Below are 6,300 nucleotides of genomic sequence, written 5' to 3'. Positions count from 1 at the left end.
GGATAGACATTATCTTAGGGTGAAAGGTTGGAAGACGGTGTTTCAAGCAAATGGGCCTAGAAAACAAGCAGGGGTTGCTATCCTAATATCTGACAAGGTAGACTTCAGTCCAACGTTAGTCAAGAAAGATAAGGAAGGTCACTATATGCTGATTAAGGGCACACTCCAACAGGAGGACATTACCATCCTAAACATATGTGCACCTAACATGGGGGCTCCCAAATTCATCAAACAAACACTATTAGAAATAAGGTCACAGATAACAACAAACACAGTGGTGGTGGGTGACTTTAACACCCCACTCTCATCAATTGACAGGTCATCCCGGGAAAAAATAAACAGAGAGGAATCTGGACTAAATGAGGTCATAGAAGGAATGGACCTAACAGATATATACAGGACATTTCATCCAAAGGCTGCAGAATATACATTCTTTTCAGCAGCACATGGATCATTCTCTAAAATAGACCATATAATAGGACACAAAGCAAATCTTAACAAATTCAGGAAAATTGAAATAATTCCTTGCACTCTATCTGACCACAATGGAATTAAACTACAAATCAGTAGCAAGAAAGGCTATAGAGCATACACAAAATCATGGAAACTAAACAATACACTACTAAATGATGAATGGGTCAATGAAGAAATCAAAAAGGAAATCAAAAAATTTATAGAGTCAAACGATAATGAGAACACAACATATCAAAATCTCTGGGATACAATGAAGGCAGTTCTAACAGGTAAAGTTATAGCCTTAAGTGCCTATATTAAGAAATTAGAAAGGTCGCAAGTAAATAACCTAATGCTTCGCCTTAAAGCCTTGGAAAAAGAAGAACAAGGCAAACCAAAATCAGTAGACGGGAGGAAATAATAAAGATTAGGGCAGAAATTAATGAAATAGAAACAAAAAGAACAATCCAAAGAATTAATGAAACAAAGAGTTGGTTCTTTGAAAGGATAAACAAGATTGATCAACCCTTAGCAAATCTGACCAGAATAAAGAGAGAAGAGACACAAAGTAATAAAATCAGAGTGAACAAGGTAACATCACAACAGATTCCAGAGAAATTCAAAAAATCATAGGGACATACTATAAAAGCATATACTCCACAAAGCATGAAAATCTAAAAGAAATGGATGATTTCCTTGATCTATATGACCTACCTAAATTAAATCAAAATGAGATTAATCACTTAATAGACCTATAACAAACATGGAGATCTGAACAGTTATCAATAATCTCCCAACTAAAAAAAGCCTAGGCCCGGATGGATTCACTGCTGAATTTTACCAGACCTTTAAGGAAGAGCTAACACCATTGCTTCTTAAGCTTTTCCAGGAAATAGAAAAAGAAGGAATTCTACCAAACTAATTCTATGAGGCCAGCATCACCCTGATACCAAAACCAGGCAAAGATAGAACAAGAAAAGAAAATTACAGACCAATCTCCCTCATGAACATAGATGCAAAAATTCTCAACAAAATATTGGCAAACAGAATACAAGAGTATATCAAAAAGATCATTCACCCTGACCAAGTAGGCTTTATCCCAGAGATGCAGGGATGGTTCAATATACACAAATCTATAAATGTAATACATTATATAAATGGGTTGAAGGACAAAAATCACATGATCATCTCATTGGGCGCAGAGAAAGCATTTGACAAAATCCAACATCCCTTCATGATAAAAGTCCTACAGAGACTGGGAATAGAAGGAACATATCTCAATATAATAAAAGCTGTTTATGACAAGCCTATAGCCAACATATTACTAGATGGGGAAAAACTGGAAGCTTTTCCACTAAAATCAGGAACAAGACAAAGGTGTCCACTGTTCCCACTTTTATTTAATATAGTAATGGAAGTCTTAGCCATAGCAATAAGGCAAGAGACACACATAAAAGGGATACAAATTGGAAAGGAAGAGATCAAGTTATCATTATTTGCAGGTGACATGATTCTATACATAAGGACCCTAAAGACTCTACTAGCAAACTGTTAGACCTGATCAAAACCTGCAGCCATGTAGCAGGATACAAAATAAATACACAGAAATTAGTAGCCTTCATATATGCTAATAACAAACACACAAAGGATGAAATCAGAGAATCACTCCCATTCACAATTGCATCAAAAATAAATAAATAAATAAATAAAGTACCTTGGAATAAACCTAACCAAGGAAGTAAAGAATCTCTACAATGAGGACTTTAAAACACTCAAGCGAGAAATTGCAGAACACACTAGAAAGTGGAGAAACATCCCTTGTTCCTGGATTGGAAGAATCAATATTGTGAAAATGGCAATCTTACCTAAAGCAATCTACACATTTAATGCAATCCCTATCAAAATTCCAAAAGCATTCTTCATGGAAATAGAAAAAACAATCCAAAAATTCATTTGGAATCACAAAAAACCTCAAATATTTAAAATAATACTGAGCAACAAAAATAAGGCTGGTGGTATCACCATACCTGATTTTAACCTATACTACAGAGCCATAGTAACAAAAACAGCGTGGTACCGGCACAAAAACAGACATGTAGATCAGTGCAACAGAATAGAGGACCCAGATGTAAGCCCAAGTAGCTATAGCCACTTGATATTTGATAAAAATGCCAAAAATAGTCATTGGAGAAAAGACAGCCTCCTCAGCAAATGGTGTTGGGAAAACTGGATATATATCTGCAGAAGGATGAAAATAGATTCTTCTCTCTCGCCATGCACAAGAATTAAGTCCAAAGGATTAAGGGCCTTAACATCAGACCTGAAACTCTGAAATGGGTAGAGGAAAAAGTAGGGGAAACCCTCGAACATATTGGTCTTGGCAAAGACTTTCTGAATACAACCCCAGTTGCTCAGGCAATAAAAACACAGATCAATCACTGGGACCTCATGAAATTACAAAGATTTTGCACTGCAAAGGTCACAGTGAAAAAAGCAACGAGGCAACCTACAGAATGGGAAAAAATCTTCGCCAGCTATATATCTGATAGAGGATTAATATGTAGGATATACAAAGAACTCAAAAAGTTAAATAATAAGGAATCAAACATGCCAGTCAAAAAATGGGCTATGGAGCTCAATAGAGAGTTCTCAAAGGAAGAAATATGAATGGCATATAAGCATCTAAAAAAATGTTCTACGTCACTGGTCATCAGGGAAATGCAAATTAAAACTACATTGCGATTCCACCTCACTCCTGTCAGATTGGCCACCATCATGAAAACAAATGATCATAAATGTTGGCGGGGATGTGGAAAAAGAGGAACCCTTCTACACTGCTGGCGGGAATGCAATCTGGTCCAGCCTTTGTGGAAATCAGTGTGGAGGTTCCTAAAACAGCTAAAGGTTGTTCTACCATATGACCCAGCTATAGCACTCCTAGGCATATATCCAAAGGACTCATCTCATTTCCTTCGAAGTATGTGCTCAACCATGTTTATTGCTGCTCAATTTATAACAGCTGGGAAATGGAACCAGCCTAGATGTCCCTCAACTGATGAGTGGATAATGAAGATGTGGCACATTTATACAATGGAGTTCTACTCAGCGGTAAAGAAAAATGAAGTTATGAAATTTGCAGAAAAATGGATGGACCTGGAAAGGATCATACTAAGTGAGGTAACCCAGGCCCAGATAGCCAAACGCCACATGTTCTCTCTCATATGTGGATCCTAGCTACAGATGACTGGGCTTATGCGTGAGAATGAAAATACTTAGTAGCAGAGGCCAGTAAATTAAAAAGGAGACATAAAGGGAAGGGAAAGGAAGGGAGGAGGGTACTTAATAGGTTGATTGTATATATATGTAAGTACAATGCTTGTTATGGGGAGGTAATATGATGGAGAATGGAATTTCAAAGGAGAAAGTCGGGGCGGAGGGAGGTAATTAACACAGGATTTTTTTTATAATCATGGAAAATGCTACTAACAATTAGCAAAAATTAAAAAAAAAGACAATTCTGAAAAGCCTCAAATAGCCAAAGGAATTCTGAACAACAAAAATAAGGTTGGAGGTGTCACCATTCCTGATTTTAAGATCTATTACTAAATTATAGTAACAAAAACATCACAATACTTTTAAAAAATACAGGTGTAGATCAGTGGAGCAAGATCGAGGACCAAGGTATAAACCCAGGCTTCTATAACCATCTGATTTTTTTTTTTTTTTTTTACAAAAATTCCAAACAAGAAAGAAATTGCAGAAGACACTAGGAAATGGAAAGACATCCAATGTTCTTGGATTGGAAGGATCAATATTGTTAAAATGTCTATCTTTTTTTTCAAGTCAGGATCATAAAACTTTATTAGTATGCATGAAGCCCTGGTTTGATCCCCAGCCCTGCACAAATCATGTATAACATACATGCCTGTAATCCCAACATTTGGGAGGCAGAAGCAGGCGGATCAGAATTTCAAGGTCATTCTCTAGTACATAGCAAGTTCAAGGCCAGCTTGAGTCACATCTTGCTTGGGGCATCTCAGAGCACTCTGGTTGACTTTCTGGTGGCCTCTGTACACCACACCATAACCAGTGTACCTACTCCTTTTGAGCTTTCTGAATCTATTTTGTCATTTTGCTCCAACCAGACTCCATCTTCCTTCAGGAAGCCTGCAGCTGTGAAATCTGGGGCACTTGTACTTTGGCCAAGGGCTGTGACCTTTTCCCCCTTACTCTAAGCTTTCAGAGGTGCATGGATTCAACGCTGTCTTGATGCTTCCTTCCGCACCTACTGAAAGTTACAATAGGGTCATCCTATGGGACCGCCATGACGTCCACCTACAAGTGGGGATCCGCCTCCCAAGTGGGGATTACGGGCATATACCACTATACTCAGCAAAAACCCTGTCATTAAAAAAAAAACAAAAACAAAAAAAAAACAGGCAAAGGAGAAGGGGGATGATAGAGCTCCATGTATTTGTTAAACATTAGGTCACATTCTCTCTAAAGGGAATGCAAGGAGTAAAAGCAGTCAGGTGGCCCTGGGGATATGACCAGGTGGCTTAAGGCAGGTAAGGCTGATCCTTGGACAGCTCCCACTTATTTATGGGAGGAGCAAGTGTCACTGTTTTCTTGTCAGTGGCTGCTACAGCTGAGCTGTCTGCTGTCTTGCCTGACACCAGCACCATTTGTGAGGACATGATGATGGAAGGGGCACAGCTTCCTGGCAGCCATCACGAGTGCAATAATAATTGTTGGAGAGCTTGTGGCTGGGGCCCACAGGGAACCAAGAAGGCTGCTGAGTCTACGTGGCGATCTCCTGGTAGTGTAGTTGCAATTTCTCCTGCAGGTCTTACCTGGATGCTCAGTTCCATAACTTCTGAATAATGCGAGTAGCAGACGCCATCTTTAGTCTGTGTGGTGAAGGGCAAAACTGTCAATCTTACCAAAAGCAATCTACACACTTAATGCAATCCCCATCAAAATTCCAATGGAATTCTTCACAGAAATAGAAAAAACAGTCCTAAAAATCATTTGGAAGCAAACACACAAAAAAATCCCTTCACTTTTTTTTTTTTTTTTTTTTTTGAGGTAGGATTTCACTGCAGCTCAGACTGACCTGGAATTCACTATGTAGTCTCAGGGTGGCCTTAAACTCATGGCAATCCTCCTATCTCTGCCTCGCAAGTACTGGGATTAAAGGTGCATACCATCACGTCCAGCTTATCCAAAACAATTTTGAGCAACAAAAATAAGACTGGTGGTATGCCTGATATAACACACACACACACACACACACACACACGGCTGATTTTAACCTATATTACAGAGCCATAGTAACAAAACAGCATGGTACTGGCAGAAAAATAGACACTCAGACCAATGGAACAGAATAGAGGACCCAGATGTAAGTCTGGGCAGCTATAGTCACCTGATCTTTGACAAAAATGTCAAGAATACTCATTGGAGAAAACAAAGCCTCTTCAATAAATGGTGCTGGGAAAAGTGGATATTTATATGTAGAAGGATGAAAATAGACCCTTATCTCTCACCCTGCACAAGAATTAAGATCAAAGACCTTTATATTAGACCTGAAACTCTGAAACTGATAGAGGAAAAAATAGGGGAAACCCTCCAACATATTGGCATAGGCAATGACTTTCTAAGTATAAGTCTATATAAACTCAGGAAATAAAACCACTAATCAACCACTGGCACATCATGAAATTACAAAGCTTTTGTACAGCAAAAGACACTGTGAATAGAGCAAAGAGGCAACCTACAGAATGGGAGAAAATCTGACATCTGACAGAGGATTAATATCCAGGTGTTGCAGTCCGGTTCACATTG

The 6,300-nt window shown here is 38.6% G+C and overlaps 1 pseudogene; it reads right to left on the bottom strand.

Annotated features, from left to right (window-relative positions):
• Window positions 1-4,988: 4,988 nt before the first annotated feature.
• LOC101613109 lies at window positions 4,989-5,356 on the bottom strand (annotated as a pseudogene).
• Between the last annotated feature and the right edge of the window lie 944 nt (window positions 5,357-6,300).

The sequence above is a fragment of the Jaculus jaculus genome, chromosome 8, assembly GCF_020740685.1.
Source record: "Jaculus jaculus isolate mJacJac1 chromosome 8, mJacJac1.mat.Y.cur, whole genome shotgun sequence".
NCBI classification, from domain to species: domain Eukaryota; kingdom Metazoa; phylum Chordata; class Mammalia; order Rodentia; family Dipodidae; genus Jaculus; species Jaculus jaculus.
The sequence above is the reverse complement of the archived record's forward strand: the minus strand, read 5'-3'. Positions and strand labels throughout refer to the sequence as shown.